Source organism: Balaenoptera musculus, chromosome 1 (assembly GCF_009873245.2).
Source record: "Balaenoptera musculus isolate JJ_BM4_2016_0621 chromosome 1, mBalMus1.pri.v3, whole genome shotgun sequence".
Lineage (NCBI taxonomy): Eukaryota > Metazoa > Chordata > Mammalia > Artiodactyla > Balaenopteridae > Balaenoptera > Balaenoptera musculus.
The window spans coordinates 168,123,436-168,148,714 of NC_045785.1; the positions used below are offsets into that span (position 1 = coordinate 168,123,436).

General features: G+C 37.9%; 1 long non-coding RNA gene across 2 annotated transcripts in view; it reads left to right on the plus strand.

Moving 5' to 3' along the window:
* LOC118883974 overlaps window positions 1–25,279 on the plus strand; it is a 58,498-nt gene that overhangs the window by 25,858 nt on the left and 7,361 nt on the right. The window contains exon 3 of one of the 2 annotated variants that reach the window (XR_005017164.1): window positions 482–596. The exons of the other annotated variant lie outside the window; for it this stretch is intronic. This is a non-coding gene — a long non-coding RNA (uncharacterized LOC118883974). The remainder of the gene's footprint in view (window positions 1–481; window positions 597–25,279) is intronic. 2 annotated transcript variants of the gene reach the window in all.

Below are 25,279 nucleotides of genomic sequence, written 5' to 3' on the forward strand. Positions count from 1 at the left end.
TTTTGCAGCCTGAGTGGGCAGTTGCTGAAGTCAGCTTCTTCGTCTGTCAAGTTTTATAAAAATACTGACCCTACCTACCTCACAGGAGCAAATGAGGCGATGGAAGTTTTTGTGAATAACAGAACATGGGGAAAATTTTAGCAATTATTGTTATTATGATTGTCATTGAGACTGGAAATAATGTTCAGAGAGTCAGAGATAGTGTCTGAGGCCAGCAAAAGGAGTCATTTCTGGAATTAGCTGGCCCTTTTGTAATACTTTCCATTCTGTCCAGCATACCCTTCATCAGTATTTTCAGACCTCCTAGAGCTTTTCTATTGGCAGAACTTCTGTCTTACTCCAAGATCCAGCTTGACATTTATATGTATGTGTGTGTATTGACAATACTGCTGAATGATTTTCTCACCTTTGTTACCACTCAGGTAGTATACTTTTAGCTGACACAGCTGAAACTATGAAAAGTCGGTTTCTTGTCTTTTAGATTTTTCCATCATCTCCCTCCTAGCCTGTCTCCCAAGGGCCTCCGACGAATCACCGTGTGTTCTGGGTATGCAAAACCACTGGAATAATCGCCATATCAAGATGAAATGAGAAAGGTAACTTGCTGCAAAGAAACCCTATAAACTTTATTCTCTCAGAGCTAAACAGATGTGGTTTATGGATTAGCTGATAGTTTGGGTTAGTTAAACCGACGATCCTCTCTAATGTGTTTGATACTCAAGAGTTAAAGGTGTCACTGATTCTTTTTTTCTCCTAATTCTTCTAAAATACTCAGTGGTTTCGAGTAATTTCTGGCCAACAGATGTAGTAAGAAAGTATTTCCATCTTTGCTTCTGCCTCTTCTTTGTGGCACACCTTCCCTTGAGAATATATCAATACATTAACATTTTTAGGATGATTAGGTATGGAGAATAACTATTTTTTTACTATATTATATTTTGTTTTTTAAATTTTCATTGAAATATAGTTGATTTACAATGTTGTGTTAGTTTCAGGTGTACAGCAAAGTGATTCAGTTATACATATACCTATATATCTATTCTTTTTTAGATTCTTTTCCATTATAGGTTATTACAAGATATTCAGTATGGTTCCCTGTGCTATATAGTAAGTAGGTCCTTGTCGGTTATCAATTTTATGTACAGTAGTGTGTGTATTTTAATCCCAAATTCCTAATTTATCCCCCCCACCCTTTCCCCTTTGGTAACCATAAGTTTGTGTTCTATGTCTGTGAGTCTAGTGAAACAGGTAGACTTTGGTACATAAATATCTATTTTGGAATCTGTAGCGCCCCCTAATTGTTGCCATGTTTATCCACTTAGAGTCGGCTTTTTCTCTTCAAACATACTACTTGCCAGACACTAGAAGAACAGTAGTTTGGGGACATTTTTCAAAGGATGCAAATGATTTCATGGCCTTCTTATTGGCTAGTATAATCTTAGCTAGAGCATCTTTTCAATAAGCATTTGATGCCTTCATAAGCATATTTCCTTGTCTCCTATTTACTGTTCTTCCTTGTTTCCTATATTTTCTTTCTTTTCTTGGCTTGGAATAAATTATTTAGTTGAGCACCTTACACTATCCCCAATCGACATCTGGCTAGAAATCTATACAGACAGATTTTTTCATCTGTAAAGACAAACTCAAAGAATTTGAAAATGAAAATGTTGGTGTAGCCATCTGAAAAGCTTTGAAACATTCTTTCAACTTTAGGGCAACCATCCCCCACTTTGCAAGGAACATGCTTCCTGTTAACTGGAAGGAAAAGAAATTTTTCTGGCACATTTTCCACTCAGCCTTCTTCTAGGTAATTCCCTTCATTGCTTTGGTAAGTCAATCACACTAACAGGTACCAGTGATTCTGTGCCTGCCTTGGGCTAAATAGAACAGGTGAAAAACCCTTTCAGGTTGTCAGGTATTAATGTAAAATACCCCTAGACCTCACTGCTTATTCATCTTCATCTAGTTGACTAATGCTTTTTCCATGTTGTTACGTGTTGTTAAATTAAAGAAACCTTCCAGACAGTTCTGTCAACAGTTTACTGAAATGTACCTCATTAGTGAAGTTGAGCTGTCACATGAGTGTAATTTAATCCTATTGAATTATCACTCAAAAATGCCTAAGTGCTCGGTTTTTGTACACCGGATAGAACACTTGCTACTAACACTGTCATGTTTCCAGTTGATGAGAGAGGAAACAAGCAAAAAATATGCAGCGTCTCCTCTGTCCCCCTGCCCCACCTTCGCCAATATAGTGATACTAATGTTAACTCCTGAGCAGAATATTATGTTTCACTGTAGATCAGAAACATCCCCATGGATCATCTTCTTTTCAAATCTAAAAAGTAAAGCTTGCATGCTGACTGCTACCTCCTTTATTTCCTTGTCCACTAACAAAAGGACTCATTGATACAGAGGCTAATCTGAAGGAGTTCAGTTTTCAGAGTCCATGTACAGCATTTCTTTAACGTTAGTGGAGCTTTTTATTGTAAGATATTATTTGTGACCTGCTGGAGGCGTTATCATGTTTCATCGATTGCAAAACAGCACATGAAATTAATTACTTTGCTTTAGTTGTATCTTTATTGTGATTATTACATTATTCTGAGGTGAACTGTGTCAAGGGAAGGATAAGAACTGATTATAAGAGTTTGGGGTTTGGGGGAGTTTGGCGTTAGTAGATGCAAGCTATTACATTTAGAATGGATAAAAAACAAGGTCCTACTGTAGAGCACAGGGAACTATATCCAATCTCCTGGGATAAACCATAATGGAAAAGAATATAAAATAAGGATGTATATATGTGTATAATTGAGTCACTTTGCTGTACAGCAGAAATTAGCACAACATTGTAAATCAACTATACTAAAATAATAATAAAAAAAAAAGAACTGATTATAAGAAAACCATGCAGGCTTAACATTTTGTGAAGCTCTCCTTTGCAGAACACATTTGTAACTGTTTCCTTGGTTATTCAGGTAATTGTCACGATGTGGTCAAGGTGTGAGTTTTTCATTGTTGTGACTTGCCTAGTTGATCAGCCTAGCCTGTAGAAATTGAGGACAGTCTCTTTAATAGATAAAGACAAAGAGCCAAGAAATGTATAAGCAGGTCTAAATAAATTAGCCTGACATATCACACAGAGACTGATGAGGTATCTGTCATAATAAAAAATGCTTCCTATGGGGGCTTCCCTGGTGGCGCAGTGGTTGAGAATCTGCCTGCCGATGCAGGGGACACAGGTTCGAGCCCTGGTCTGGGAGGATCCCACATGCCGCGGAGCAACTAGGCCCGTGAGCCACAATTGCTGAGCCTGCGCGTCTGGAGCCTGTGCTCCGCAAGAAGAGAGGCCACGATAATGAGAGGCCCGCGCACCGCGATGAAGAGTGGCCCCCGCTTGCCACAACTAGAGAAAGCCCTCGCACAGAAACGAAGACCCAACACAGCCATAAATAAATAAATAAATAAACCCAAAGTTAAAAAAAAAAAAATGCTTCCTATGGGACGTGTCCTGTACTCTGCATCTTACATGGATTAGTTTTTTCATTTCTCTTAACAACCCTCAGTGTTTGGCTTTATTCTGATCACCATCTTATAGTTAAGGAAGATGCAACTTATTGAAGTAGAAGCTAAGGTTATCCAGCTCACAAATGGCAGAACCAAAATGTGAACTCCAAACCCACACACTTACCATCTAGGCAGCATTGCAGTAACAGCTATGAAAGCACAGAGTCAAAGCCTGATCATAAGTTCTGGATGCTCTAACTTGTCACAAGGGTTCTCCAAAGGAAAGTAGTTCTGTTGCTTGCATTTGGCCTCCTGGTTATGGGAAAGGGAAGCTGCAGACTTATGCAGTTGTTTTCCTATTCTGTCAGAGTAGATTAGCTATGGCCCTAGAGTGGGACTTTTGTGCACTGTGATACAGGTCACAGGACAATGAAATAAGACCCTGTAGCTTGTGGAGGCCTGGCTAGTGCCCCCGTGACAGTGTGCTCGACCTTACCTGCTTGCTGTGCTTTTATGGTCATGAAGATTATAAATTATATGGCTGCTTTCTTAGCCCTCTTACCTTCCTCCAACCTCTCTCCACCAACCCTCCATGTACCTGTCAGGCTTCACCAAAGATGCACTAAATTCTAAATGCTGGAAAACTGACTCTGCATAATGGTGGGTGAAAAGGACCAGGGAGCCTTATATTCCTATTCAGATGGCAGCCATCTTTGCCTGAGAAATAAAAAGGGAAATTCCTGGGAGAAAAATCACAGAAATAACATATATTTTCATATTCATTTTTTCCTCTGAAAGTAGAGCAAAGGGACCAAAATCAATCTAATGCATGTGTATTTTTTCTGTTATTTCTACTGGTGGAATAAAACCCATAAGCAACCTCTGAGATTGCTATACACACGGAAATGTTATTGATTTCCACAGCTATTTTATATGGGAGACACAAATACAGGATGGCTTTCGGGGATTTTACTAGATCTGGGAAACCTCATTTGGGAAGCAGAAAAGAAGGTGGAGAAAAGGTGTGTCAGGAATATGGACCCACCACTATTCACTCGTGTTACATAATATTTGGGAGATTAAATTGGAAGATCTCAGAATTCCCTTTCAAGTCTAAAATATTAAGTCAGCCCCGCCATCTTATGATTATTTGGGATCATATAATAATGATTATATGATCACCACTGACACCATATTTTAGTCTTCTCAAAGTGTGGTCCCCAGACCAGCAGAATCAGCATCACTCATTAAAAATACAAAGGCTTAGCATCACCCTGTTACTAAGTCCAAGCTCGTAGTGCTCACCACATGACAGGCCAATAAATCAAGAGAAGAGTGTTGGGGTAAGGCATAGTGACTTTATTTGGAAAACCAGCAGACTGAGAAGATGGTGGACTAGTGTCCCAAAGAACCATCCTCCCCTCGTTAGAATTCAGGCTTCTTTTATACTAAAAGGGGAGGGGGATGCAGTCCTTGTTTTAGCCAGATTCCGGAGATGTGTTAATTTCGTTTTTCCTGCAGCCATTCACGGTGGGCCTGGGCAGGATGTTTCCTGTGAGCTAAACAAGGTATTTTAACTTAACACTCATTACCTGGGAGGCAGGGTTCCCGGAGGTGGGCCATTATGTATAATTTAAGCTTATAGGAAACATCCCTTTAGTGCTTAACTTGAATACAAAAGTTAGCTTAACAGAATATAAAAGTTCTTCCCTATTACAACCTAACATCTACTGTATTAATGACTCTGGTGGTGTGGTCCAGTAATATGTGGATTAACACACCTTCCAGGTGATTCTCACGCATGGCCAAGTTTGAGACCCACTGACATAATACTTGCATTATGGTTCATTTATACATATGTTCCTCCATGTATTCTATGATAAACTTCTTGGAGCAGGAACGCATTGGTTTTGCTCTAACTTTAGCTCATCGATTATGAGTGAGGCACAGCCTTTGCTTTCCTGGAGATTATAATCAAGTAAGGAACATAAAACTAGCAACCCTCAATGTGTGAAAGAGATGGGTTTCTCTCTACTCATCATTTGGAGAATCATGACTGTGGGAGTGACAGACACATATTTGATGCCCTGCTTTTCCCCATCCACAAAGGCACAAATGAGCTGCTTACTTTTGCTGGACAAGCTTTAATATATCTTTGTAAGTTAAAAATCTAAGTGGTAGTGTTTGATAACAGTACAAAATGCAACTTAAAGTTCGTGTCTAAAGATCAACTGGCGTGAAAATATATTGGATTCTCTAGAAAATGATCAGCCTGCTGACATCACATTTTTGGACATAGCACACTTTTGAGACAGGAAAAAGGACTGAGTACAATGTGCCAAGGCTTTTGATAAAGTTATCACGAACTCCATAAGTGAGGAAGACGTTGCTCACCTTCTCCAAGGAAGAACTCAGAGTGAAGAGTCCCCACTGAATGATGTTTCATTGTCATTCCTTGCTTCAAAACACATTGAGCCAAGCCACAGTTAGTTTGAAAATGGTTGCAATTTTCAGATTTTGCCTTCTCCTCACGCTTTCAATAAAAGTGAGCCTGCCCTTTCTATGAACTTGTCAACAAAGAAGTAAGAACTAATGATAACATGCCTTTTAGATGACTTAAGAGTTAGTGCATCAATGTGGTTCCCTTCAGCAACTCTTCTTTGTCTTATTATTTTTCTTAATAAACCATACACACACAAATTACATGCACACAGCCATTCATTCATTCATTTATGAAGTGGTCATGCCTATTTCCCATTCCAAACCTTTTTATCCTACCATGTCTGGTTGGTCAATCATAACAATCTTTTGCCTGTCTTCCCGCCTTCTGTTTCTCCATCTTCAGAGTTCACCTCCTCTTTACTAATCGCATTTTTCTTATTTGCCCTCAGGGTCCGTCACATTTATTGCATTAGAAAACGAAGGGCGTAGTAGCCCTATTCACATGGGTGAGAAGTGTTGGAAGAGATTAGAAGGTGGATAGAAAGGACTGTTTGCACTTAATGTATTTGAGGTGCCTGTGGGACAAACATGTGGAAATTATTTCCAATATACATGGGTCCAGGGCTCAGAAGGAAGATGTTGTGTGATGAATTAAGGATACACATGGTAATTTAAAGTCCAGATGTAGATGAGATCACTGCAGAGATTAAGTAAAGGGAAATGAGATTTGAGCACAGAGTAGGTTCCCAGTAAATGTTTGCTGTTTGTGGCATTTTACTGGGAAATTTACTACTAGTATGTGTGTCATGATCGTTTTAGGTTGTCATGACCTGACCCTTTGAGGTTATGAAACTTGCTCATTCCTGGTGTCCATTACAGATTCTAACCCTCCACTTCAAAAATTACTTTAAAGAGCGATATTCCTAGAAATTTTGATTAATCAAATGGCAGCTCAGTGGATGGAACACTTCCAAAATAAATACTGAAAATGGTTTTAACCCTCACCCCTCTTAAGGCTAAGAAAAGAAGTCTGCTTTTTGTAGAAGGAAAATCCAATAGGAGCTATAGTCAGAGAAGAAACTTCAGAGATCAAAGCTGAAGCGCTTATTTCCTATGAGAGGAGACTGAGGCAAAGAATGGTTAAGAAGCTAACACAAGACCTCCTGCTTAAAACTGGCAGAAATCTCAACCCATGTCATCTGAACAACAGATTTAGAGAAAGACTCTTTACTATAAGTTCTGATAATGCTGGGAATGCTCCCTGGAGCTTAAAGGGTCAAAATAATGACCTATTTCACAATTTCAAATTAAAACTTAAAAATTTCAATTACATTTTTACTTAATTGAAAAAGGAAGGCATGGTCTGATATAAGGTAATTTCTTAAGTTTCATTGTTTTTTTTTTCTTCAGCTGTTTTTTTGGTTTTGTTGTTTGTTTGTTTTAAGAGGGGAATGTGGATTGGAACAGATAACATTAGGTCACTTTTAGCTTCAAAATGTGGCATTCTATAATTCTTAAAAATCATAATACACTTGTGTAAGGAAGGATGAGAATGCCAGTAAATCAAATAATAACACTCATGCTAACATTTCAAAATTATAGAAAGATTCGAAATTCTTGATCAATACAATCAATTGTAAAGTGAAGATTTTGCTTGCCTTGTTCTATTTTGTCTGATAATCTGTATACACAGCTCTTTTTTTAAAAAAATTGAATTATCGTAGATATGGGTGATTTCTACAGTCTAAAGAGCCATACTATAACATTCAAAGGAAAACTTTAGACTATTATTTCAGAAGAACTGGCAAAAATAAGAGTTTCTTCTTTCTTCATACTCTACATTTTTTTCCTCCATATTAATGAATGTTTTAAGTGTGAAAGCCCAAACTTCACAAGTACCTAATTCTTCCTTTAAAAAGAACCGACACTACCTTTTCCCTGACTTCCCACCACATAAATTGGTAGTGGTGGAGGAGAGGGGAGGAGTGAGTTTTAGAAATTAAAGAAATGATCATCTCTAATATTCTCTTCCAGTTCTGCAGGTGACTCACTGCAGCTAATAGCCATAAAACATCTTTTATGTGTAGCCGAATTCAAGAATCTGCCGATTATTTATGGATCTGACATTAGTTCGTTATTTATTATTCATTCAACAGACATTTTTCAACCTCGACTTCTGTGCTGGGTAATCAGGTAAAAAAATATATGATGTAACACCAAACAGTTGCTTTTGTTGAACTGAGGGAGGAAACTCTTCCATTAGGCAGAACTTTTCAAAAGCAACTTAGAAAAAAAAAAAAAGAAAAAAAAAAAAAAGCAACTTAGAGCGCGATATGGAGTAATTATGGAAATTGGTAGCAGGAAAAAGAGATAACGCAATTCCTTCATCATTGCCCTAATCAATTCAACTTGTAAAACCACTAGGAATCCCTAAATCTTTTGACAGATTCACAAATATGCAAACAGAGTCACAATGATAAGATGAGAGAGAACGTTTTACTGTTCAGTATGAACATCAAACAATATTTTTATGAACTACAGAGATTTATTTAAGAGTTCCTTCTCTTTTCGCCATAAAACACATACAAAACATTTCTGAAGATCAGCAAACAATCAAAGTCACCCAAAGGTTTTGATTTCCTTGCTTGCCATCCAAAAATGACCGTGAGGCTGTAACAAGATAGAACAGTAGATTAGAAGTAGGCTTTGTAGATAAGACAAAGCAACCCTAAAAGAAAATCCTGAACCACATACTCAATGTGGTTGAGTATGTTAAGGACAGTCAATTCTAGACGTGTATCACAAGGATGTTTCTGGGGTTAATGTTAAATCTTTTAGAAAATTCAGAGTAAAAAATCTTTAAAGGTGGAGATAATACAGCATGGTGTGCAGAATAAAGATTGTGGTTAAAAGACCCAGGTTTAAATCCTCCTATAAATCTTAGTTTTCTCATTTTTAAAATAGGCATAATAATTCCTACCATGCAGGATTGTTATAAAAAAAATAGGCAACAAGTAAATGGTCATTTATAATAGTGGTTCTCAATAGGAGATGATTTTGTGTCCTCTTTCCTCTCTTCCACCCCAGGGGACATTTGGCAAAGTCTAGCGACATTTTTGGTTATCACAACTAGAGAAGGGGTATTACTGGTATCTAGTGTTCAGAGGCCAAGGATATTGCTGGGCACCCTATAAAGCACAAGACAGGCCCCACGACAGAGAATTATCTGGCCCAAGTATCCATAGTGTGAAGGTTGAAAAATCCTAGTAAGTACAGAGCATAGCAGGTGGGTAGGAAATCATGGTTATTACCATTACCTACAATACTAGATCTTACATAAAAAAGAACCAGTGTGTATGTGCGGTGAATAGACTAAATATTTTTCTAGCCCTTATGAATGAACTCCAAGATCTCCCTGGAGATGTACATAATCCATTGTACAGCTTGAATACCATTCTCAATTAGCTCTAGTGACATCCAAAATGGATCTAGGTTGAGACAGGCTTCTATGAGTGTATAAAGGAATTTCCTGTCAATGTTACTGTTTGTCAAATAGCCAGCCTCTTGACAGGCAAAACAACTAAAACTTAAGACAGGCATAAGCTGGAAATATAATTTAAAATTGTTTGTCAAGGTTGATTTTCCAATATGTTCTGTCTTAGATCCATCTCTGTTATGATTACCTGGTTATTTCTTCCCACTCTTTCCTCCCTTACCATGAGCTGAATTTGGGTGTTCTCCTCACAACTCCCTTACCAGGACAATTAGGCTTTGGGTCAGTGGGACACAGCATGCTATCTATAGAATACATTCTAAGGCCCATGGTCCATGAAAGTCTTAAATTTTTATTTCTGTGCTTTCCGGTAAATATAACAACATTCCTCTATCTTCTCTATTATGGAAATATCCTATGATGTTCCTCTGTAGGAATTTTTTCCATGGTAACTTTGAAAAAAATCACAAAGTACTTAGAGATTTTTTTTGACATACCAATAAAACAACCTAAAAAATGCAATCCATTGTATCAGATTCTGACATTTTCTAAGAAGGATCTGTATTCAATTAAATCTAGTTTCTCACACATGGTTTTTAGGATTTTTTTTGGATTTGACATCCTCATGTACAAGTTTCCATCTTCATTTTGTCATGTAACAATTCTGAACACTCTTTTTTTAACTTCTTTCCCAGCTTGCCTTCACCATCCACGAGACAGTTCATCACTTCTGTCTCACTATGGCGATTGTACTTTTCCACTTTTCTAATTTGGCTCATGCACATTTTTGATTACTCTTTCGTATTCAGTGTTGGTTATTCATTTACACAAGAGTTAAAACATCGGCTGTTTTATTACTCTTTGTATTTCTACAAAGTGTCTAATGCAATGCAGGCACACCATAAGCCTCCCAATAATGAGGATTCAACAAATAAAGACCTACTCACATGCAACCAAGTTATGATGTAAGCACTGTTGATTCCCAAAGAGTGATTTGTTTACACAGTCTTATCAATGCTGCCTTGGTTCTTTCTGCTTTATGTTTAAAACATCATGAACATGTCACAGGTGAAATTTATCTGTAACTAGTACCAGATGTTATAGTAGATCTAAGCTTTATAGCCACAAGAAGGAGTCTTAAGAAATTTTGTTAAGAGTTTGTATCTATCTTGAACCCTTTAAAGTCCCTGAATAGGATACAACATTGTATCCTTGATAAGTATGAAATGAAATGAAGTTAGGCAAAATCTTAATTATAAATAAAGTCCCCACACTGATGCAGTTCATTTTTTATTAGTTACCTATCAAATGGCACTGGACTAAAAATTCCTTGCTGAATATTTAGTTTTACAAGATGCTGTCAAATCAAGGGAATTTGATATGTCAATATGACTTTTAAATAAATATTATTAATTGAAACTGAGAAAACATTTCAGCCTTGCCTTCAATCCAACAGATATTTATGGAATACCTATTATGTGTTAGATGCTATTCTAGGTACTAGGCATGTAGCAGTGACCATACCTTTTGTCCTTAAAACTTACACGTGCAATCTGTATTCATTTGCAACTGGAGGTATATGGAGAGAATAGTAGTTTGCTTCTTAATTAAGTTAATAAATATGCTGTTTGCATTTTCTGACATATTTAATTACATGATGATCTGGATTTCATATGAAAGAATCAACCTAGCAAGGAAAAAAGGCATGAATTATTTTTGTATTCTTTCCAAACATTCGAGACTGAATAGTTTAAAAGCTGTTACCTAGAATGCTTCAATAATGGTTTGGTGAATTCCCAATTAGGATGATTTTTTAATTTTACTTTTTAATATAGGTTTTACTTACACATAATCACTGTTCATTGTCTTACAGAAATATACTTACAAATAGCTATCTAGCTACATATTTAGGTGTGTTCAAATTTTAATATTTTATTTTAAAATAAACAAACAGAATTTGAGGATAGGGAAAAATAAGCAGAAAAAAAAAAAACTTACCTCTGGTCATTAGTGTAAATCCAGTTGTCTGTACTTTACAGGGAATTAGTCGCTTTTTAGAAAGAGCTTTTAATTGTTTAATCTAAGTAATGTGGGCAATGGCATACGTGTTTTATTTTAGGGTCTATCTAGCCCACTCAGAAAATGTAATGGACCTAATTTTCATTTAGTATAGGTCTGTGCAGTTCCTAAAACATCTAAATGGCTATTAATTTAATCAGGTAATTTAACTATAGCTCTAGAAAAGGCCACCAGCTAGTTGTCACGCAATGATTATGAGGATGACATTTCTATCCCATGATGCCAACGGCAGACTTTGATACATCATTTTCTTTTTGAAGGTTAAACTCAGATAACCTGCCTTTGGCATTTAATTAGCTACATATTAAACACTTTTTTAATAATAAAATGATTAAAAATTTTATTGCTTCTCAAATGAGGCCCTTTTCGATAGATTTAATGACTTGGTTAGAGCTCTGTAGTTTGTGAACCAAACCTTACTTAGGCCCATATGTAGTAATGATATGCTTTACAGCTTGCAAAATCTGTATTTTATTCAAATGATGGCCATAATCATTTTGGATAAAACTTATAATGCTTTTTTCTGTATTTTTAAGTCTAACTGTTAAACGTCATTGGAAAGTAACCAGAAACCCCTTGATTCAAAATTTCCAGAAATTATCAAGTTCAAGATGAATAAAGAAACCATGAAATCTGTTTAATGTGCTGAATCTTATATACTAATTGTTTACATTTCGAAAAATCACTTGTCACCATTGAATATCTGCCAAAAAATAATACAACTATTGTAGAAATGATGGCGAAGTGTGAGTAGACTGCAAATCCCCATCCATATTTTCACTTAATATTAGCTCTTTCTTCAGTGAAAACGATCATCAGGAGACTCTTCATTGTTCATTCTTAGTGCGAATTGGGAGGGAGAAGGGGGAGTTAAAATATCTGTAAAATAGGTTGAAGAGACTGAAAGCTATCACGCAAGAACATGGTGTAAGTAGTCTGAATAAAAGCGACCATTGTCCTTTTATTCATTTTTAAAGTTTTTTAATTTAATTTCAAATTTATTTTATTATTTATATATGCATAGGTTTTAAGTGCTCAGTCCAATGACATTTGACAAAAGTATACAGCAATATGACCACCACCTCAATCAAGCTATGGAACAATTCAATTACCACTCACACTTCCTCATGCCTCTTTCTAGTCAGCTGCCCAGCTGTTTTGAACTCTGTCACCATAACTTAGTTTTGCTTGTTTTAGAGCATCATGTAGATGTAATTATAATGGGGACATACTTCTTTTGCTTGTCACATTATTTTTGAGCTACACAGTATTCAAGATTTTGCTCCTATCACTAGCTTGTTCCTCTTTATGGCCGTGTTCACACTCCATTGTGTGAGTACATCACAACTGTTTATCCATTCACCTGTTGATGGATGTTTGGGTTGTTTCTAGCTGTTTACTATTATTAAGTAAGCCATGAACATTTTAAAATAATTTTTTGAACACGTTTTTATTACTATTGACTAAATATCCAAGAGTAGCACTGCTGGATCATTATAATACTTGTATCTTTAACTTGAGGAGAAACTGCCAGTATCTTCACTTTTGATGTAGTTGTCAATGGACCTGCATCTACTCCCTTCAGCATAAAAAGATAAAAGGATATAATGAATACTATTCAATGCAAAGTATAATGTGAGGTTGTTTAGAATTTTAATTGTGATTTTCTTCTGTCTGTAGATGTAGAAATTTTCTCTTTGGTGGTTTGACAGAATGGTCCCCCTCTCATTCCATATCAACAGATTACCGCTTTTATTTCGGGTTTAGGTAAATGTGGACTTGTTTTTTGGGATTTTGGTTGTTAGAGAAAATAAGGGAAAAAACATAAACACAAATGATTAATCAAATTAAGATGAATCGTATGGAAGAGGCTACCTATTATTTTGTCAAATGTATATCTCTTTTTACATTAATGAAACTTCTATGTAATCAAGCTATGTAGATGGCAATAATTTTGGTCATTAAGATCTGTAGTCAGCAACAAATAAGCTTAATCCACGTTACTCACTTTTAACTTTTTATGGAGCATTTTGTTAATTATAGTACAAAAATTTTGAGAACATCTGTGAACTATAGAAATATCCTTGACCTTTGATCTTGTGAAAAGAAATTTATTACAGTTTGATTCTATCAGCTGAGAATACATTCCTGTTTACATAGAACCTTTATCTTTAAGCTAATTGTATACAATCGTATATAATTATGGTGTCTCGGTAGAAACTAACAATTTTGAGTCAAATAAAATGGTCTGGAGGCACTTTATTTTAACTTTACTTAATGATTTGCCACCTCTTTTTGATGATCTAGAGCTTCACTGCCCAGTAAGGTAGCCACTGGCTACATGTGTTTATTGGGGACTTGAAGTGTGACTAATCAGGATGGAGACTTAGTACCAAAGACAAAAAATCTCATTAATAATTGGTATATTGATTATGTAATGAAACGTTAATACTTGGGATATGTGGGTTAAATAAAATATGATATTAAAATGAATTTCACCTGCTTCTCTTTGTTCTTTTCAACATGGCTATCGGAAAATTTTAAGTTACATATGTGGCTCCCATTTTATTTCTATTGGACAGAGTTCATCAAGATGTATATTCTCCTGCTATAGAAAATATAGAGCAGGTATCGCTACATGCTAATTATCTGTTTTCATGGATATGAACTGAGAGTGGTTTCAATAGGTAACTGATCACAAAGTCCCCTAAAATGGAGCTCTGATGAGTAAGAGAATGACTAGGAGGAGAAATCTTAGCTCGCCCGAAGTACCTAAGCTCTGTAGATGGCAGAAGACCAATTCTCCCCAGCAACTTGATAGACCTTCCCCCTGCTGAAGTTCCAGATTGTTGAAAGGCATTTATACCAGTTTTTACGAGGATGAATTGAGGGTGAATGGATAAAGTGAATGCATTCCATCCTGGATCCTCTATTCTCATTTCAAACCTTGATGATCACCATTCTGCCTATGCATCATTTGCATTTATCCTCATGCAGTCTCAACACAGAAGACAAGGATGAACTCAAGTGAAGAACTAACCTACCCTGAGGCAACTAGAGACTTAAAGTTTGAAAGTAAAACTCCACTGAATTTTTGTTCATGTTCTCTGCATAACTTAAGAATGCAGTAGAGAATTGAAGCATAGATCCATCCCTAAAAAAGAATAAACAAAAAAAAATTTGTAGACAAGTGACTGAATGACCCAAATTAGGCATTTGATTTGAGGCATTCATAGAATTCCCCCTTGTGTGTTTGGATGCTACCAAAAGGCAGGCTGTATGGGGTAATGGAAACATGAATGTTTGGGGAAAAGCCCAAGGAAGTTTCTCTGGCTTCTGGGAAAATTCCCATCTACCTCAGGAGTACTTGGGGCATGGTCCTCATTGATAACTTCTAAAAGTGAGTCTATAGAGGGTATAATTGAAAGAGTTATGAAAAAAGAAAGAAAACAGTTTCACCCTATTGACAAAAGGACTACAACCTTAATTTGCTCACCTGTGTATAGGATGCTACACCAAATGGAAATCTACCTGCCACCCCTCTAAGTTACTCTGTTTAGAAAGACCTCTGCTTGCTTAGACTTCCTTCTATAAATGTAATGCTTGCTGAAATGTCAAATTGAGACTTAGACTACCTATACATATTTTACCCACCAAATAGAAGCTATCTGTGCCTCCCCAAACAAGCTCTATCAATGCATTTGAATCATGTTATGTTTTCATAACACCAAACGATTCACTGATGTGTGAAAAGACCAGTAAATCGGCAAGTTGCTTGTTCTGTGTAAACCCAATGAGCTGATGTATTTGAGTAATTAGACTGGAGGTGCAGCTGTTTGGTGCCATGAAGTTTCTAGTCCTTGGTGAGACAGAGATCCAGGAACTGTTATTTCTTATTGAAGAAATGCTCATGAATGTGACACCGAATTGCTGAACTATGCTATCCAGAGCTCTCTGTATATCCTCATCAATCATAGTTTATATGAATAACCATTGAATTATCAGAGACGGAGGCAGTCTTCCTTAAGTATAAAAAGGCACTATGATACAGCATTTAAGAGCAAAGATGCTGGAGCCAAACTGGGCTCTGTTACCTACAAGCTGTATGTCCCTAGGTACTCACCATTCTGTGCCTGTTTCTTCATCTTTAAAATGGAATAATAATAGCACTTAATTCATGGAGTTATTCTGAAAATTAATGAATTAATAATTTTAAAAGGCCTTGAAAAGTGCTTGACATATCTAAGCTGTTAATTATTACATATTTTATATTGCAACTGAGGAAGTCTCACTAGTTCAATGGAAGTTACGGATGCATCAGTTTAGGAAGATGTCACCTAAGGTTCTATGGCCTTGGGTGGACTTAGTCACAAAGAACTGAAGCTGATTTCCTACAGCCTTTCAACAAACTGCTAAAGATGAGTTCTATCTCTTCTCCATGGGAAAGCATTTTGAAACAGGGACCTAGAGGCAATGGAGCCCTTTCTACTTACCAACTACACATTTTTCTTTTACCTGAGATAGTTATGTAAAAAACTGTGCAAGCTAGCCATCCACTGGCATCCATTTCTGCAACCCAAGCTTTTAGCACAATCTTTGGCACAGAGCTAAGACACCCAATAAATAATCATAATCACATCCACAGTTGCTATGGACTGAATGTTTGTCTTCCCCCAAATTCATATATTGAAGCTCTAATCCCCAATTGATGGAATTTGGAGGTGGGGCCTTTGGGAGATAATTAGCCTTCGATGAGGTCATGAAGGTGGGAACCTCGTGATGGGATTAGTGCACTTATAAGAAGAGGAAGAGAACAAAGCCCTCTCCTCACCATGTGAGGGTACAGCAAGAAGTCTGCAAACCAGGAAGAAAGCACTTACCAAACACCAAATCTGCCCTTGACCTTGGACTCCGCGGCCTCCAGAACTGTGAGAAATGTTTGTTGTTTAAGCCACTCTGTCTATGGTATTTTGTTATAGTAGCCCAAACTGACTATGACAACAGCTAACATTTGTTAAGCATTTATTCTTGCCAGACACTGTTCTAAACATTCTATATATATTAATTTTTAATCCTCATAATTCCATGAAATATATACTATCATTATCTTATAACCCCTATGTGGAAGATGGATACCAAGGCACAAAGAGGTTATATACCTAAGATCACCCAGCTAGAGAATGGTCACACTGATATTAAGACACGAGCAGTCTGGTGTAGAGCCTGCACTTTCGATCACTACATTATACTGCAATAAATATCTCCTAAATGAATGAATCAATGCACACTCAGGACACGATTTTCCATCACAATTTTATTGTTAATGTTTCCTTCAAATAAAGAGCAAAAATTTCCCTGGAGGAAAAGTTTGAAACAGTACTGACATATGATAGAACAAATATGCATAAAGTGTGGGTTCAACACATATAGGCAGTTTTGAACAACATTCACCACATCTCCAGGAAAGGGTGCATATGAAGTACATGGTAATTCAGTCCAGGGACCAAGGGGCAGGGAAATGGAAGCGTTACCTTGGAGAATGGCTCATGATCTAGAGTTAGGATAGTAGACGTTACATGCATCAATTCAGGCTCCAGGCTTCCAGGGACCTCTTACACCTAAGGTACCGAAGGCACGTGACCTAACAGCTTTCAACTTCAGTTTCTTCCTCTGAAAAATGGGGATAATATCAATCCCTACCTCTTGGGGTTGTTGTGAGAACTGAATGAATTGGATGTGTGCAAAGCAAGGAATACAGTGCCTGACCCACAGCGAGTCCTCAATAAGTGTCTGGTGTGTTGTCAGTGCCAGGGCTCTAAATCTCATCTCTGTAAACTCCTGAGAGCTTTTTGTTGAGTTGTTTTGGCCTCTTGCTTCTGGTTTTCTCTCTGGAGAATTGTTAGGGTGCCCTTGTGATTTAGTCAGGCTTGAAGAAGAGGCTTACTAAAAACACAGATACTCCTGATCAGGCTGGCTTTGTCGGTCATGGGTTTCTTTCTCAGAGCAGGGAGACTTTTCTCCAGCTTTCTCTTGGCTTGGATCAAGTTGCTTCAACAGACCAGTATCTCTCTTTCAATCCAAGTCTACTTGCCTACAAGCTATAAATCAGCTTTGGAAAACATGTTTTTCTACAAGTCCAGACGTAAAAAAATAGACCTGATTTCCTCATAGTGCCTGCAGCGCCTCCCTCTGAGACAAAGCCAGGTTGATTTGTTTTTTCCAGAGCAACATGAGTGCCATTAGTGCAATTGTATCAATAAACTTCTTTTGTCAACAAACATTCTCAGCCAGGGACTTGGGCACTGCTAAGATACAAGCCAAATGTGTGTTTAATCATTAGGTGTATATTTTTATTTGTATTTATTTATTTATTTATTTAACATCTTCATTGTAGTATAATTGCTTTACAATGTTGTGTTAGTTTCTGCTGTATAACAAAGTGAATCAGCTATACGTAAACATATATCCCCATATCTCCTCCCTCTTGCGTCTCCCTCCCTCCCACCCTCCGTATCCCACCCCTCTAGGTGGTCACAAAGCACCAAGCTGATCTCCCTGTGCTATGCGGCTGCTTCCCACTAGCTATCTATTTTACATTTGGTAGTGTATATATGTCCATGCCACTCTCTCACTTCGTCCCAGCTTACCCTTCCCCCTCCCCGTGTCCTCAAGTCCATTGTCTACGTCTGTGTCTTTATTCCTGTCCTGCCCCTAGGTTCTTCAGAACCACTATTTTTTAGATTCCATATATATGTGTTAGCTAACGATATTTGTTTTTCTCTTTCTGACTTACTTCATTCTGTATGACAGACTCTAGGTCCATCCACTTCACTACAAATAACTCAATTTTGTTTCTTTCTTTCGCTGAGTAATATTCCATTGCATCTATGTGCCACATCTTCTTTATCCATTCATCTGTCGATGGACACTTAGGTTGCTTCCATGTTCTGGCTATTGTAAATAGTGCTGCAATGAACATTGTGGTACATGACTCTTTTTGAATTATGGTTTTCTCAGGGTATATGCCCAGTAGTGGGATTGCTGGGTCGTATGGTAGTTCTATGTTTAGTTTTTTAAGGAACCTCCATACTGTTCTCCATAGTGGCTGTATCAATTTACATTCCCACCAACAGTGCAAGAGGGTTCCCTTTTCTCCACACCCTCTCCAGCATTTATTGCTTGTAGATTTTTTGATGATGCCCATTATGACTGGTGTGAGATGATACCTCATTGTAGTTTTGATTTGGATTTCTCTAATGATTAGTGATGTTGAGCATCCTTTCATGTGTTTGCTGACAATCTCTATATCTTCTTTGGAGAAATGTCTACTTAGGTCTTCTGCCCATTTTTGTATTAGGTTGTTTGTTTTTTTGATATTGAGCTGCATGAGCTGCTTGTATATTTTGGAGATTAATCCTTTGTCAGTTGCTTTGTTTGCAAATATTTTCTCCCATTCTGAGGGTTGTCTTTTCGTCCTGTTTATGGTTTCCTTAGTGTGCAAAAGCTTTTAAGTTTCATTAGGTCCCATTTGTTTATTTTTGTTTTTATTTCCATTTCTCTAGGAGGTGGGTCAAAAAGGATCTTGCTGTGATTTACGTCACAGAGTGTTCTGCCTATGTTTTCCTCTAAGACTTTTATAGTGTCTGGCCTTACATTTAGGTCCTTAATCCATTTTGAGTTTATTTTTGTGTATGGTGTTAGGGAGTGTTCTAATTTCATTCTTTAACATGTAGCTGTCCAGTTTTCCCAGCACCACTTATTGAAGAGGCTGTCTTTTCTCCATTGTGTATTCTTGCCTCCCTTATTAAAGATAAGGTGACCATATGTGCGTGGGTTTATCTCTGGGCTTTCTATCCTGTTCCATTGATCTATGTCTCTGTTTTTGTGCCAGTACCATACTGTCTTGATTACTCTAGCTTTGTACTATAGTCTGAAGTCAGGGAGCCTGATTCCTCCAGCTCTGTTTTTCTTCCTTAAGATTGCTTTGGCTATTCAGGGTCTTTTGTGTTCCCATACAAATTGTGAAATTTTTTGTTCTAGTTCTGTGAAAAATGCCAGTGGTAGTTTGATAGGGATTGCATTGAATCTGTAGAGTACTTTGGGTAGTATCGTCATTTTCACAATGTTGATTCTTCTGATCCAAGAACATGGTATATCTCCCCATCGGTTTTTATCATCTTTAATTTCTTTCAGCAGTGTCTTATAGTTTTCTGCATACGGGTCTTCTGTCTCTTTAGGTAGGTTTATTCCTAGGTATTTTATTCTTTTTGTTGCAATGGTAAATGGGAGTGTTTCTTTAATTTCTCTTTCAGATTTTTCATCATTAGTGTATAGGAATGCAAGAGATTTCTGTGCATTAATTTTGTATCCTGCTCCTCTACCAGATTCATTGATTAGCTCTAGTAGTTTTCTGGTAGCATCTTTAGGATTCTCTATGTATAGTATCATGTCATCTGCAAACAGTGAGTTTTACTTCTTCTTTTCCGATTTGGATTCCTTTAATTTCTTTTTCTTCTGTGATTGCTGTGGCTAAAACTTCCAAAACTATGTTGAATAACAGTAGCGAGAGTGGGCAACCTTGTCTTGTTCCTAATCTTAGAGGAAATGGTTTCAATTTTTCACCATTGAGAACGATGTTGGCTGTGGGTTTGTCATATATGGTCTTTATTATGTTGAGGTTGGTTCCCTCTATGCCTACTTTCTGGCGGGTTTTTATCATAAATGGGTGTTGAATTTTGTCAAAAGCTTTTTCTGCATCCATTGAGATGATCATATGGTTTTTATCCTTCAATTTGTTAATATGGTGTATCACATTAATTGATTTGCATATGTTGGAGAATCCTTGCATTCCTGGGATAAACCCCACTTGATCATGCTGTATGATCCTTTTAATGTGCTGTTGGATTCTGTTTGCTAGTATTTTGTTGAGGATTTTTGCATCTATGTTCATCAGTGATATTGACCTGTAGTTTTCTTTCCTTGTGACACCTTTGTGTGGTTTTGGTATCAGAGTGATGGTAGCCTCATTGAATGAGTTTGGGAGTGTTCCTCCCTCTGCTATATTTTGAAAGAGTTCGAGAAGGATAGGTGTTAGCTCTTCTCTAAATGTTTGATAGAATTCGCCTGTGAAGCCATCTAGTCCTGGGCTTTTGTTTGTTGGAAGATTTTTAATCACAGTTTCAATTTCAGTGCTTGTGATTGGTCTGTTCATATTTCCTATTTCTTCCTGGTTCAGTCTTGGAAGGTTGTGCTTTTCTAAGAATTTGTCCATTTCTTCTAGGTTGTCCATTTTATTGGCATATAGTTGCTTGTAGTAATCTCTCATGGTCCTTTGTATTTCTTCAGTGTCAATTGTTACTTCTCCTTTTTCATTTCTAATTCTGTTGATTTGAGTCTTCTCCCTTTTTTTCTTGATGAATCTGGCTAATGGTTCATCAATTTTATCTTCTCAAAGAACCATCTTTTAGTTTTATTGATCTTTGCTATCAGTTTCTTCATTTCTTTTTCATTTATTTCTGATCTGATCTTTATGATTTCTTTCCTTCTGCTAACTTTGGGGTTCTTTTGTTCTTCTATCTCTAAGTGCTTTAGGTGTAAGTTTAGGTTGTTTATTTGAGATTTTTCTTGTTTCTTGAGGTAGGATGGTATTGCTATAAACTTCCCTCTGATAACTGCTTTTGTTGCATCCCATAGGTTTTGGGTCAATGTGTTTTCATTGTCATTTGTCTCTAGGTAATTTTTTTATTTCCTCTTTGATTTCTTCAGTGATCTCTTGCTTATTTAGTAGTGTATTGTTTAGCTTCCATGTGTTTGTATTTCTTACAGTTTTTTCCTGTAATTGATATCTAGTCTCATAGTGTTGTGGTCAGAAAAGATACTTGATACGATTTCAATTTTCTTAAGTTTACCAAGGCTTGATTTGTGACCCAAAATGTGATCTATCCTGGAGTATGTTCCATGAGCACTTGAGAAGAAAGTGTATTCTGTTGTTTTTGGATGGAATGTCCTATAAATATCAATTAAGTCCGTCTTGTTTAATGTGTCATTTAAAGCTTGTGTTTCCTTATTTATTTTCATTTTGGATGATCTGTCCATTGGTGAAAGTGGGGTGTTAAAAGTCCCCTACTATGATTGTGTTACTGTCGAGTTCCCCTTTTATGGCTCTTAGCATTTGCCTTATGTATCAAGGTGCTCCTATGTTGGGTGCATATATATGTATAATTGTTATGTCTTCTTCTTGGATTGATCCCTTGATCATTATGTAGTGTCCTTCTTTGTCTCTTGTAATCGTTTTTATTTTAAAATCTATTTTGTCTGATATGAGAATTGCTACCCCAGCTTTCTTTTGATTTCCATTTGCATGGAATATCTTTTTCCATCCCCTCACTTTCAGTCTGTATGTGTCCCTGGGTCTGAAGTGGGTCTCTTGTAGACAGCATATATACGGGTCGTGTTTTTGTATCCATTTAGCCAGTCTATGTCTTTTGGTGGGAGCATTTAATCCATTTACATTTATGGTAAATATTGATATGTATGTTCCTATTACCATTTTCTTAATTGTTTTGGGTTTGTTTTTGTAGGTCTTTTTCTTCTCTTGTGTTTCCTGCCTAGAGAAGTTCCTTTAGCATTTGTTGTAGAGCTGGTTTGTTGGTGCTGAATTCTCTTAGCTTTTCCTTGTCTGTAAAGTTTTTAATTTCTCCATCAATTCTGAATGAGATCCTTGCTGGGTAGAGTAATCTTGGTTGTAGGTTTTTCCCTTTCATCACTTTTAATATGTCCTGCCACTCCCTTCTGTCTTGCAGAGTTTTTTGTGAAAGATCAGCTGTTAACTTTATGGGGATTCCCTGTGTATTATTTGTTGCTTTTCCCTTCCTGCTTTAATATTTTTTCATTGTATTTAATTTTTGATAGTTTAATTAATATGTGTCTTGGCATGTTTCTCCTTGGATTTATCCTGTATGGGACTGTCTGTGCTTCCTGGACTTGATTGATTATTTCCTTTCTCAACTATAATCTCTTCAAATATTTTCTCAATCCCTTTCTTTATCTCTTCTTCTTCTGGAACCCCTATAATTAGAATGTTAGTGCATTTAATGTTGTCCCAGAGCTCTCTGAGACTGTCCTCAATTCTTTTCATTCTTTTTTCTTTATTCTGCTCTGTGGTAGTTATTTCCACTATTTTATCTTCCAGGTCACTTATCCGTTCTTCTGCCTCAGTTATTCTGCTATTGATTCCTTCTAGAGAATTGTTAATTTCATTTATTGTGTTGTTCATCATTATTTGTTTGCTCTTTAGTTGTTCTAGGTCCTTGTTAAACGTTTCTTGTATTTTCTCCATTCTATTTCCAAGATTTTGGATCATCTTTACTATCATTACTGTGAATTCCTTTTCAGGTAGACTGAGTATTTCCTCTTCATTTGTTAGGTCTGGTGGGTTTTTTACTTTGCTACCTCATCTGCTGTGTGTTTCTGTGTCTTCTCATTTTTCTTAGCTTACTGTGTTTGGGGTCTCCTTTTTGCAGGCTGCATGTTCATAGTTCCCATTGTTTTGTTGTCTGCCCCCAGTCGGTAAGGTTGGTTCAGTGGGTTGTGTAGGCTTCCTGGTGGAGGGGACTGGTGCCTGTGTTCTGGTGGATGAGGCTGGATCTTGTTTTTCCTGTGGGCAGGACCACGTCTGGTGGTGTGTTTTAGGGTGTCTGTGAACTTATTATGATTTTAGGCAGCCTCTCTGCTAATGGGTGGGGTTGTGTTCTTGTCTTGCTAGCTGTTTTGCATGGGGTGTCCAGCACTGGAGCTTGCTGGTCATTGAGTGGAGCTGGGTCTTAGCGTTGAGATGGAGATGTCTGGGAGAGCTCTCGTCAGTTGATTATGTGGGACCAGGAGGTCTCTGGTGGTCCAATGTTCTGAACTCGGCTCTTCCACCTCAGAGGCTCAGGCCTGACACCCAGCCGGAGCACCAAGACCCTGTCAGCCACATGGCTCAGAAGAAAAGGGAGAAAAAAAAAGAAAGAAAAAATAAATAAAATTTAAAAAATAAATAAAAGAAGAAAGCAACCAAACCAATAAACAAATCCACCAATGATAAAAAGCGCTAAAAACTATACTAAGATAAACAAAAAAATCAGAAACTAGTCATTTGCATACAGCAAACCCCAAGTCTACAGTTGCTCCCAAAGTCCACCGCCTCAATTTTGGGATGTACATTGTCTATTCAGGTATTCCACAGATGCAGGGCACATCAGGTTGACTGTGGAGATTTAATCTGCTGCTCCTGAGTCTGCTGGGAGAGATTTCCCTTTCTCTTCTTTGTTCGCCCAGCTCCTGGGGTTCAGCTTTCGATTTGGACCCGCCTCTGCGTGTAGGTCACCTGAGGGTGTCTGTTCTTTGCCCAGACAGGACGGGGTTAAAGGAGCTCTGATTAGGGGGCTCTGGCTCACTCAGGCCAGGGGCAGGGAGGGTACAGAATGCAGGGCAAGCCTGCAGCTGCAGAGGCCGGCGTGACGTTGCACCAGCCTGAGGCGCGCCATGTGTTCTCCTGGGGAAGTTGTCCCTGGATCACGGGACCCTGACAGTGGTGGGTTGCACAGGCTCCCAAGAGGGGATGTGTGGATAGTGACCTGTGCTTGCCCACAGGCTTCTTGGTGGCAGCCGCAGCAGCGTTAGCATTTCATGCCCATCTCTGGGGTCTGCACTGATAGCCGCGGCTCACGCCCGACTCTGAAGCTCATTTCGGCGGTGCTCTGAATCCCCTCTCCTCATGCACCCTGAAACACTGGTCTCTTGACTCTTAGGCAGTTCCACACTTTTTCCCAGAGTCCCTCCTGGCTAGCCATGGCGCGCTAGCCCCTTCAGGCTGTGTTCACACTGCCAACCCCAGTCCTCTCCCTGGGATCCGACCTCCGAAGCCCGAGCCTCAGCTCCCAGCCCCCGCCCGCCCCCCGTGTGAGCAGACAAGCCTCTCGGGCTGGTGAGTGCTGGTCGGCACCGCTCCTCTGTGCGGTAATCTCTCCGCTTTGCCCTCCGCACCCCTGTTGCTGTGCTCTCCTCCGTGGCTCTGAAGCTTCCCCCCTCTGCCACCCGCAGTCTCCACCTGCGAAGGGGCTTCTAGTGTGTGGAAACCTTTCCTCCTTCACAGCTCCCTCCCAGAGGGGCAGGTCCCGTCCCTATTCTTTTGTCTCTGTTTTTTCTTTTTTCTTTTGCCCTACCCATGTACGTGGGGAGTTTCCTGCATTTTGGGAAGTCTGAGGTCTTCTGCCAGCGTTCAGTACGTGTTCTGTAGGAGTTGTTCCACATGTAGATGTATTTCTGATGTATCTGTGTGGAGGAAGGTGATCTCCACGTCTTAATCCTCCGCCATCTTGAAGGTCCTCCTAGGTCTATACTTTTAGTTTTCAGTAAGACATCTATAAATTGAAGATGTTTATTAAATTTAATATGACAGTTTTTCTGTTAAAGTCTGATGATTGATTTGATTTGTATATATGGTTTAGAGTCCCAAATAAAATTGCAGCTACTTTTTAATGTGAATATTGGTATTGATTAAATAAATTATAATACATCCATACAGTGGAATATGCTACAGCCACTAATACAACAGTCTTGGGAATGTTTATAGCCATGTAAAGACGTTCACAGTATGTTATTAAGTGAAAAAAAAGGTAAATTGCAAAACTGTATTTACAGCATAGTCCCAGGATTTCAGAAATATATCAAAATGTCTAGGCACCAAAGTATTAATGATTATTAGTTTTAAATGGT